Below are 12,065 nucleotides of genomic sequence, written 5' to 3' on the forward strand. Positions count from 1 at the left end.
TTTTTTTTTAGTAGAGATGGGGTTTCACCATCTTGGCCAGGCTGGTCTTGAACTCGTGACCTTGTGATCCGCCCACTTCGGCCTCCCAAAGTGCTGAGATTACAGGCGTGAGCCACTGCGCCCAGCCCGAGTGTTCTATTTTCTAAAGTGGCAGCACCAACGTACAGTGTCATCAAGAGTATATGGTCATCACAGTTGCTCCACATCTTAACATTTATGATTGTCAGACTTTTGGTTTTTACCAGTTTGGTGGGTACAGAATGATATTTCAGTGTGGTTTTATTTTGCATTTCCATGAATGATAATGAAATTGAGCATCTGGTCATAAGTTCCTTTGTCACATTTGTTTCCTGTTATGTAAAAGATCTGTTTAAGTCTTTTGCCCATTTTTCTATGAGATTATCTTAGTTTTATGAATTGGTAGGACTTTATTCTGGATACTAATCATTTATTGATTATACATTAAAATATCTTCTCTAAATTTATGGCTTATCATTTCATGTATTATGATGTATTTTAAATTATTATTTAAAACAATTTTTTTTTGAGACAGAATTTCACTCTTATTGCCCAGGCTGGAGTGCAATGGTGTGATCTCTGTTCACTGCAACCTCTACCTCCCGGGTTCAAGTGATTCTCCTGCCTCAGCCTCCCAAGTAGCTGGGATTACAGGTGTGCACCACCATGCCCCGCTAATTTTGTGTTTTTAGTAGAGACAGGGTTTCGCCATGTTGGCCAGGCTATTCTCAAACTCCTGACCTCAGATGATCCACCCACCTTGGCCTCCCAAAGGCTGGGATTACAGGTGTGAGCTACTGTGCCCAGACAAAAACAATTTTTTTTTAAGAGACAGTCTGGCTGTGTCACCCAGGCTGGAGTGCAGTGATGTAATCATGGCTCATTGCAGCCTCAACTTCTCAGGCTCAAGCGATACTCCCACTTCAGCCTCCTGAGTGGCTAGGACTACAGGTGCATGCCACCACACACAGCTAATTTGTATTTTTTATAGAGACAGGGTCTTACTATGTTGCCTAGATTGGTCTTAAACTCTTGGCCACAAGCAATCCTCCCACCTAGGCCTCCCAAAGTGCTGGGATTACAGGTATGAGCCACTGTGCTTGACCTATATGATGTCTTTTAATGAACAGAAATTATTTTATCAAATGTGCCAGTTTTTTTTTTTAATCACATACTTACTGTTTCAAAAAAATGTCAGTCTTTTTCTTTGTGGTTGCATTTTCTGTATTTTGCTTAAGAAATCTGTCTGTACCCTGAGATCATAAAAATATTCTACATTTTCTTCTAACAGTTTTAAGGATTTATTTTCACATTTAGGACTTTGATCCACCTAGAATTGAGTTTTTATGTGTTAAGGGGTATTGTCTTTCCAATTTGGATAGCCAATTGTCCCAGCTTTATTTATGAAATAAATTGTTCTTTGCCCATGAGTCTTCAGGGCATCCTCCACCAGAAAGCAGGTATTCTGGATCCCTGTGTGGATCCATTTTGAGGCCCTTCATTCTGTTCCATCATTTGTTTGTCAATCTCTATGTCATTTTCATACTGTCTTAATTGTGGTCGTTTATAGTAAATCTCAATATTTGGAGGTCAAGTACCTGCCCAGAATTCTGTTTTGGGCAAGTCTTAGCCTTTCTTGGTCCTTTGCTCCTTCATATAAATTGAAGTTTCAGCTTGTCAAATTATACGAAAAACTGCTTGGGGCTTTTGGTTGAAATAGCATTAGGATGCAGTGGCTCACACCTATAATCCCAGCACTTTGGGAAGTTGAGGCAGACAGATCGTGAGGTCAGGAGTTCGAGACCAGCCTAGCCAATATGGTGAAACCCCATCTGTACTAAAAATACAAAAATTAGCCAGGTGTGGTGGCACACAACTGTAGTCCCAGCTACTTGGGAGGCTGAGGCAGAAGAATCTCTCAAACCCTGGAGGTGGAGGTTGCAGTGAGCCGAGATCATACCACTGCACTCCAGTCTGGGCAACAGAGTGAGATTCTCTCTCAAAAAAAAAAAATAAAAACAAAAGAAGAAAAAAAAAGAAATAGCATTAGGACAATGTGAAGTTAATTGCCTTTCTGTCCATGAACATGGTATGCACCTCCATATATTTAGGTCTTCTTTAATGCCACTTAATATAATTTATAATTTTCTTAAAGAAGCCTTGACAACCGTGCAGGGAAAACCTCTCTCAAACCGTGTTTTTCTTCTGCTCTCACACCATCACAACAGTCACCAACACAGCAGAAGACTTCTGTGACCAAATAAATGTGTGGGATTTTCCCCATACACCAAGCAATGGATAATAGCTGGGTGTCCTCCAATTCAATTTCAACACTATCCACCTGGAGACAGTGTCAGATACCACAGGGTGAGGGCTCAGTTCCCAAGACTGGCCATCCTCTCCCAACCCAAGAAGAAGAGATGTGTAGGGTGAGGTATAGGGGAAGGGATGCGGGGTTTCCATGCCCTCCCTGGGTACGCTGCCCTCCGGAAACCTCCACATGTTCAGCTACTTGGAAGCTCTCCAAACCTCGTCCTCTTGGGTTTTTATGGAAGCTTAATGATGTTAGTCAGCATTCCTTCCTCCAGGATATAGGGCAGGACCCTTTCTGGGGAGGGTCTTAAAACCCACAGTCAAAAAGATGGGGGAAGATTAGAGTTCTTCCTTGAAGTAAGTGAAATGAGGTCAGGAGAGTTTGTTTCCTGAGACCCAACTCACCCAACATTATAATAAAACACTGTAACTAGGGCTATGGGATTATGAACCAGGAACTGTGGATGAAAATCAATACAGATCATAACACCACAACGACTTATCTTGGAGACTTTATATTTGTGATTGCTTTTGTAAATATTATCTCGTATCCATGTATAGGTTTCCTAAAAATGTGCTTATAGTCACACTGTATATAATGTGCTTTTCTTCTCCTTATGGTGACTAACCTGCTGTTATCGGACACCCACATTTCTGGTTCTCATTTTGTTGTAGTCTCACTAGGTGTTTAGTTTTCCCCTAACAACTTGGGGTTTGGGGGCTGGGCTCAGTGGTTTATGCCTGTAATCCCAGCACCTCGGGAGGCTGAGTGGGAGGATTGCTTCAGCTCAGGAGTTTGAGATCAGCCTGAGCAACATATGGAGACCCCATCTCTACAGAAAAATAAAAACTTGACTGGGTGTGGTGGCACACACCTGTGGTCCCAGCTATTCGGGAGGCTGAGGCAAGAGGATTGCTTGAGCTTGGGAGGTTGAGGCTGCAGTGAGCCATTATATCGCTACTGCACTCCAGCCTGGACAACACAGCGATACCCCATCTCGGAAAAGAAAAGAAAACAAAACCAAACAAAAATCAAATAAAAAAAGAATTTAGGGGCTGGGCGCGGTGGCTGAGGCAGGAGAATGGCATGAACCTGGGGGGCGGAGCTTGCAGTGAGCGGAGATCGCGCCACTGCGCTCCAGCCTGGGCGACAGAGTAAGACTCTGTCTCAAAAAAAAAAAAAAAAAAAAGAAAGAAAAAGAAAAAAGAAAAAAAAGAATTTAGGGTTTTGGGCCTGACAACCTTGAATTGCAATCCTTGCTCTTAGACCACATCTTTAACCCCTCTATGCTTGTGCTTCTCATCTTTAACAAGGAAAGAATGGGGATACCTCCCTCGTGAGCTAACTGTGATGGTTAAATGAGATAGTAAGAGTCAAATGCCTAGTATGCTGCCTGGCATGCAGCAAGAGCTCAGTGAAAGTGGGCTATTACCATTTCTCAACAAAAACTTTTCCTTTTCTTCTATTTTGCTGTATATTGATTGTTCTAGCTGAAATCAGTGTTCAAAAAATTGGGACAGAAAAATCAGGATTTCTGTTTTCTTTTTCACCTTCTCTTCCTCTCACACAGTATTCCTCCTTCTGCTCGTTTACCGGAACTAAATACAGGTGGTCAGTGCTGGCCTGAGGGCTTACAGACCCTCCAGTTGCTAGCAGAGTGGAGTGTGAGGACACCTCCTCCCTTGAGGATGCCACCTCCAGGCTGGGTCTTGAATCCTTTCTTCGTCCCCATTCCCCAGCCACTGCCCGAGTTCAGTTCTCATGGCTATTCCCTGGTCTCCCTGCCTCCTACCTCTCCCTATCTTGCCACCTGAGCAAACTTTCCCATATCTCAACTATACCACCCAATGGTGCCACCCTCTGATTAGAGCCTTCCATGGCTCCCTAGTGCCCTCCAGATGAAGTCTAAACTCATTAATCTGCTTGTTTAGGCCCTGTATAATCTGGCCTCCATCTGAATCCACCTTTGCAAAATTATAACAGTGAGAAAATTATGACAGTAAAAGAGATCTGACCTAATCAACTCCATTTGCCTTTAATTTCCAAACTGCTCTTGATCATTCCTGGGTATGGGCCAAGCTAACTTTCTGAGAAATTTAGTTTATAGTTTAAATCAAGGGTGTCCAATCTTTTGGCTTCCCTGGGCCACACTGGAAGAAGAAGAATTGTCTTGGGCTACATATAAAGTACATTAACACTAATAATAGCTGATGAACTTAAAAAAAACACACACACACACAAAAAATCTCACAATGTTTTAAGAAAGTTTATGAATTTGTATTGGGCAGCATTCAAAGCGGTCCTGGGCCACATGTGGCCTGAGGGCTGCGGGTTGGACAAGCTTGGTTTAAATGACATTAGCCCTTCCCAAAAACTAAACCACTTTTGTAAAACTAATGAAAGGCCACCAGTTTAGGAGAATGAGAGGGGCCTGAATTCTAAGGTGTAGGCATCATTAAATGATTACCAGCCATTATTCCAGAGGTCACAAGATTTGCAACTTCCCCCCAATTACTCCCATGAGTAACATTACTATCGTAGAACCTAAGTTTGGCCTTTTAAGATGTCTTTTCAGAGTTTTGCATTCCTGACAAATGGATGGCCCTACCTGGACCCTTGACTCTCCACCCACCCAGTCCTGAGGCCTCCACCCAGAAGTGGACTCGGTACACAAGGACCATTTTCCTCACCCCTACGATTGCATCCCCACCCAGTCAGCAGCACCCATACCCTAGCCACCTAAACTATCTTTAAAAAACCCTAGCCTCCACATTTTCTGGGAGGCTGATGTGCGCAATAATAAAACTCCAGTTTCCTGTTCAGCAGGCTCTGTGTGTATAAACTGTCTCTATTTTCGTTCCGCTGGGCAGCAGGCAAGATGAACCCACTGGGCGGTTACATACCTATCACTGACCAAACTCCTCTTCTGTGTCTTACACATGTTGGTGGTTCGATATACAAAATTGTTCAAAATTGTTGGGTAGAAATTGTTCAATCATTCATTCTCTCTCTCATTTTTTTTTTTTTTTTTTTAAAGAGACAGGGTCTTGCTCTGTCATTCAGGCTGGAGTGCAGTGGTGTGATCACACAGCTCACTGTAACATCGGACTCCTGGGCTCAAGCAATTGGGCCACCCCAGCCTCCCAAGTAGCTGTGACTATGGGTGGGAACCAACATACCCAGCTAATTTGTGGGGTTTTTTTCTCAGAGATGGGATCTGGCTACGTTGCCCGGGCTGGTCCTGGACTCCTAGGCTCAAGCGATCCCCCCACCTCAGCCTCCCAAAGCATTGGACATTTTATAGATGAAGACCCTGAGGTTCAGAGAGCTAAAGTAACTCATCAGAGACCCCACAACTAGAAAGTACAGATGCAAGATTTAAATCCAAGTTTCTTCCTCCCAGGCTGGTTTTCTTTTCAGCGGTACCCCGGCTTTCTCACCAAGGGACAAAACCTCAGTTTAAAAAGAAAATAACCCCAGGAAAGGTAACACACTGATTTGAGCTTTTTTACACGTCATCTGTAGAGGTGAGTAAGAGGATCTGAAAGGGGGCAGGGAAAGGGTAAAGGTTAAAAGAGTGGCCGGAGGTAAAATAGAAAGTGTGCGGGCTGACACTTTTCACCTAAGGCTGAGATCTGGGCTGGGGGCTGGGCTAAACGTGGGGGCAGGCAGTGGTGACGCAGCTAATGGGAGGGGCAGGGCGAGCCGGTGGTGAGGTCATGGCTGAGCATGACAGAAGCCGGGGATGGAGGAAGTGATTATGACCAGGAAATAAGCCTGCTGAAACCACCCTTGGAGGGCTGGCAGAATGTTCCTGGCATCAACTGACGTTTAAAAAATAGTAATAACTACACCTCTGTGCCCTTCACGTGGTTATTATTATTCCTGTTTTACAGAGAAGGCGATTGAGGCTCAAGACAGCCAAGGGGACTTGCTCAGGGCACCCAGCTAAGATGTGACAAAATCCAGAATGTGCTACAGGTCTTCGTGGCTCCTCAGGCCTCCCCTTCACTGTGCTTCACTGTGTAGCCATCTCGATTCCTCCAAATGTGGCCGCACAATTTGGAGACCACACAAAAATCATCAGGGTTCTGCTTGATAGAAAATACAGAACACAGGCCGGGAGCGGTGGCTCACGCCTGTAATCCCAGCACTTTGGGAGGCCGAGGCGGGTGGATCACGAGGTCAGGAGATCGAGACCATCCTGGCTAACACGGTGAAACCCTGTGTCTACCAAAAATACAAAAAATTAGCCAGGTGTGGTGGCGGGCGCCTGTAGTCCCAGCTACTCGGGAGGCTGAGGCAGGAGAATGGTGTGAACCCGGGAGGCGGAGCTGGCAGTGAGCTGAGATCACGCCACTGCACTCCAGCCTGGGTGACAGAGCAAGACTCCATCTCAAAAAAAAAAAAAAAAAAAAAAATATGGAAGAGGTGAAAGGATAAACATGCTGGTAATTTTATCATTGGGTGGATGCAGTATTAATCTCCCCTCTGTTCTGCCCCTCCACACCACATGCTCTGGGCACCCAGGACATAATTCCCTGCTACAATATCCCCAAATCTATTTCCAGGGTCTACCTAGGCCTCTTTCCACATCTGATCTAACAAGAGTAGACCTAGGGCTGAGGGATGACCAAAGGGCAGCTTTGGGGGTGAGAGTTCAAGCAAGACAAGTTCAGGCTGGGCTGTCCACACAGCTTCCCAGAGGCTGGATCGGGGTAGGAAAGGAAGGGGTAGGCAGGGATTGAGGACCTCCTTTTGCTCTCTTTCCCTGTGTCCCAAACTGGGAGTGACAGGCCGGGTGGCGGGGTGGGTGGGTATGATTCCTGTCTTTCTAAAACCGACGTATCTCCAAAGAAGAAATTGTTCAAAAGGGTGGCAAACGGTGAAGCTAAAGCTCCTGAACCTTCCCCTATAGAGAGTTTTTTGTGAGTCTGAGCAGGCCCCCAGGGAAGTCCTGGAGGACTGCAGCATCCCAGTTTGGCCCTCAGCCCACTGTTTGTTTTGCCCAGTTCTCAGTCTCTTAGCTTTGGAAATGTTAGAAAAAGCAAGGAGAAGCAAGGCAGCCAGAGTGCCGCGGAGCTGGGAGGGGTGTTTGACAGACAGCTCAGGGTGGGGCGTCAGGGATGCCGTGGACAGAGGAGCTTGGGGAAAAGAGAAGGGGCGTTTAAGCGGAGTTTTCAGAAGCCCTGATGGGCCTTGTGTGGTGCAACGCCCTCTTCCATCTCTAGAGGAACACAGCAGTAAAATCTGTGTGATTGAGACATGGGGTTCTGGCAATATGGTGGACCTGAACATATATACTCTTTATATGTATATTTCATAATAAAGAAAATACTTTTTAAAATCCACATGTTTGGCAATACTATAGGGTTGAATTTGTGGTTTGGAAGGAGATGGGCTCTGGTGGGATTGACCTCAGTTCTGCAGGAGAGCAGCTGAAGGAGCTAGTATCAAGTGGGTATTGAGTCGGCCTGTCTTCCTTCCTTCCTTCCTTCTTTCCTTCCTTCCTTCCCTCTTTCCTTCCTTCCCTTTCTTTCCTTCCTTCTTCCCTTCCTTCCTTTCTTCTGTTCCTTTCTCTTTCCTTCCTCCCTCCCTCCATATCTTCTTTCTTTCCTTCCTCCCTCCCTCCCTCCATATCTTCTTTCTTTCCTTCCTTCCTTCTTTCCTTCCCTTCCTTCTTTTCTTCTGTTCCCTTCCCTTTCCTCCCTCCCTCCCTCCCTCCCTCCCTCCCTTCTTTCCTGCCTCCCTCCCTTTCTTTGTCCTCTCTTACTCCCTCTCTCTCCCTTCCTCCCTACCATCTACCTATTATCTGTCTATCTATTATCTATCTATCTCCTATTATTATCTATCACCTACTCACTTTTCATGCACAAAATGGATTATGCTGTTCTGCAACCTAATTTTTAAATTCAATGCCATCGCTTGGACAGCTACATCAGCCCATGATGATCTGTGGCATCCCTTCTACAGCTGGCTGCATGTGTTAGGAGACATATTCTTGAAGGCTGAAGAGATACTATGTCCACATGTGGCTTCTGGCTGGACAGGCCTGGAGTCATCCATTCCATTTTTTAAAAGGGCATTTGTTGGATTCTTGAAGTAACCTCCCGCCCAGTCTCCTTGTCTCCCTGTGAGAGTTTATTCTTGGCACAGCACTCAGAGTGATTGTGTCTCTCTCCTGCCCACAACCCTCCAGCGGTCCCCATCTCACTGGGGCCCACAGGCCCTGCAGCATCCGTGTCATCTTCTTGGGGTCTTCACTCCAGTGTCATGTTCTCATTGAGGTCTTCCATGGCTGTCATGTTGAAAACGGCAACCCCTCTCCACCCAAGCACCCTCCCCCATGCTCCCCCGCTTTATTTTCTCACCACACTTACCTGACATAGCCTATATCTTACTTACATGTTTGCTGTCTCCCAACTCCCCTACGTGCACCCCAGAATGCCAGCTCCACAAGACAGAGATTTTTGTCTGCTGGTTTTGTTCTTTGTTTTGTTTTGTTTTTTTTTTTGAGTCAGGCTTTCACTCTGTCAACCAGGCTGGAGTGCAGTGGTGTAATCATAGCTCTCTGCATCCTTGAACCTCCAAGGCTCAAGCGATCCTCCTACCTCAGTCTCCTGAGTAGCTGGGACTACAGGTGTGTGCCACCACACCTGGCTAATTTTTGTATTTTGTGTAGAGACAGGGTCTCGTTACATTGCCCAGGCTGGTTTCGAACTCCTCGGCTCAAGCAATCTTCCTGCCTCAGCCCCCCAAAGTGCTGGGATTACAGGTGTGAGCCAGTGCACCTGGACTGTCTGCTGTTTTTAAATCTCGGTTATCCCCAGAACCTAGAGCAAGCCTGGCACATCAGGAATGGCTCACTAGATGCTTGTTGAAGTGAATTGAATCTAGAAGCTGATTTCTGCAGGTGTGTTGCCTCTTGGCTTGTTACAGAGGGAGAAGAACTTCCCATCATTAAACCGCCTACCTCTGACTCTCCTTGTTCTAAGTTGGATTGTTCCCCGTTATTACCATTCTCCCAATTTCTCTCACATTTCATCATATTTAGAGCAGTTAACAGTTGGAATGCTCACCATCTCATTGGATCCCCCACGTAATACGGTAGAAGAGGAAATTATTATTGTTGAGCTCTATACTGTTACTCCCTGCTTAAAACTCTCCAGATGAAGGACATCATGCTAAGTGAAATGAGCCAGGCACAGAAGGATAAATTCTGTGTTCTTACTTATAAGTGGGAGCTAATAAAGTTTGTTCCATAGAGGTGGAGAGTAGAATAGTGGTTACCAGAGGCTGGGAAGAGAAGCGGGTAAGGAGGGGTAGGGAACAGCTGATTAATGGGTACAAATGGTGAAATAGAAGAAATAAGTTCTGATGTTCTATGGCACAGCAGGGTGGCTATAATAAACAATAATTTATTATTTATTTTGAAGCAGCTAGAAGAGAGGATTTTGAAAATTCCCAGTACAAAGAAATAACAACTGTTTGAGATGATGGATATGCCAATTACCCTGATTTAATCATTACAGGTTGTCTGTATGTATTGAAATATCACGTGTACCCCATAAATATGTACAATTATATATGAATACCAATTAAAAGTTTTTAATGAAAATATTAGATCACCAAAAAAGTCATCTTAATAAGTCACAAATGAATTTAAAAAATAAAACCTCTCCAAATGGGTCACCAACTCACTTAAATGAAAACCAGGTACTTTAGCCAGGCACAGTGGTGTGTGGCTGTAGTCCCAGCTACTTGGGAAGCCGAGGTGGGAGGATCTCTTGAGCTCAGGAGTTTGAGTCAAGCCTGGGCAATCTAGAAAGATCCTGTCTCCACAAAAAAATTTTTTGAAAAGGTACCTTATCAAGGCCCCTCTTCCCAGCAGTGCTCCAGGCACACTGGCCTCCTTCTATGTCCCCAGGCTGCTGACACTTGCTGTACCATCCACCTGAAATACTGTCTCTATTAGCTTTCTAAGGTTGCCACAACAAAATCCCATACACTGGATAGTGTGTGATAGTGAAACAAAAGTTTATTCCTCACAGTTCTGGAGGCTGAGAGTCCAAGATCAAGGTGCCAGCAGGTTTGGTCTCTCCTTGGCTTGCAGATAACCATTTTCTCACAGTGTCCTCTGAGGGTCTTTTCTTTGTGTTCACACATCCTTGGTGTCTGTTCTAATCTCCTCTTCTTATGAGGACACCAGTCATTGGATTAGGGCCCACTGTAATGACTCGTTCTAACTTAACTCCCTCTTTAAAGGCCTTATCTCCAAATACATTCACATACTGAAGTACTGGGGGTTAGGGCTTCCACATATGAATTTTGAGGCGGTAACAATTCAGTCTATAACACTGTCCCAATTCTTCAAAAGCCTGGTTCTAGCTGGGCATGGTGGCTCACACCTATAATCCCAACACTTTGGGAGGCTGGGGTGGGAGGATCGCTTGAGCCCGGGAGTTTGAGACTAGACTGGGCAACAAAGTAGGACCCTGTGTCTACAAAAAACCACAAAACAAACAAACAAAAAAACAAAATAAAAGTCTGATTCCTTCCTCCTCAGGATCTAAATATGAGCCTCAGGTGACTTCACTTCCCAGAAGCCGTCCCAGGTTAGCCCCATCCCACCAGTCCCTCTGTGCCATAAGGCCCTGCTGATTTTTTTCCCTTACGTACAATCTATTGTTACCACATTTGCCTATCTGCCTACTTGTTTATTGTCTATATCCCCTAGTGGTATCCTGGCAAATATTTAACAATCAGCTTACGGGTGCAGGATGGTTGTGGGTAGTGGGGAGGCTGCCTTATAGCGTCTGCCAATTTCTGTGGTGTAAGCATACCCACTGTGGCCAATTTCAAGCTACCAGAGTGATGTCACATGGCTGTCCAAATTCCTGAAAATCTAAAACAACCTGTTCTTGTGAGCAGATGCAATCTAGCTCCAACTCTCCCACTAGCAGGTAGACTCCACTGAGGGCAGGAGCCTCGCCTTCTTCTTCGTAGTCAACTCTCTAAGGTCTAGAACGGTTCCCAGGGCAGAAATATGGCTCAACAACTTGAATTCATTCTTGAATGAATAAGTTAAATTCTTAATTCCACTCTGAAGACCTCCCACGAGTTTGCCCTTTTGGCCACCCTCATCTCTTTGCCTGCCCTTTGGCTGCCTGGTCCCCTTTACCCCCCAGACATTGTGGTGCACCCCTGGCTATGTCCAAGTTCCCCAAAGGCCACATGTGCTTTCACTCCTCTCTGCCCAGACAGCCCTGAACCTGGATGACTTCTATTAGCCTTCCAGATGCAGCTGATGGCAGGCAATGTTTCTTTCAGCCCTGTGGGGTGACACGACCCCTGGGCTCACCAATTCCCCGGTGTCACCTTCTCTCTGACCCCTGATCATGGTGGCTGCTTCTTCCTCTGCCTCCCCTGGGGCTCCTGACCCAATTTCCTGGCACACAGCAGGGCTCATGTGAGTGAGTGAAGGCATATGGCAGAATACCAGTTATGGGGCAGGGGTAGAGTTGGTGGGGTTGGGAGGACTCACCTACGGCACAATTTGACCAAAGGCTGTACTTGCCCTGAAAGAATGAAGAAATTCTCCATTCGTGAAAGTATGAAGAAACTGATGAGCAATTAAATGCCTGAGCCCAGAGTAATGATGATTAAGGAATGCTGGAAAAGGCATGATTACAAGGCTCTGACAGCATTTGAATGTTCTAAGTTCCAGTGAGTT

This window comes from Nomascus leucogenys, chromosome 2 (assembly GCF_006542625.1).
Source record: "Nomascus leucogenys isolate Asia chromosome 2, Asia_NLE_v1, whole genome shotgun sequence".
Taxonomy (NCBI): domain Eukaryota; kingdom Metazoa; phylum Chordata; class Mammalia; order Primates; family Hylobatidae; genus Nomascus; species Nomascus leucogenys.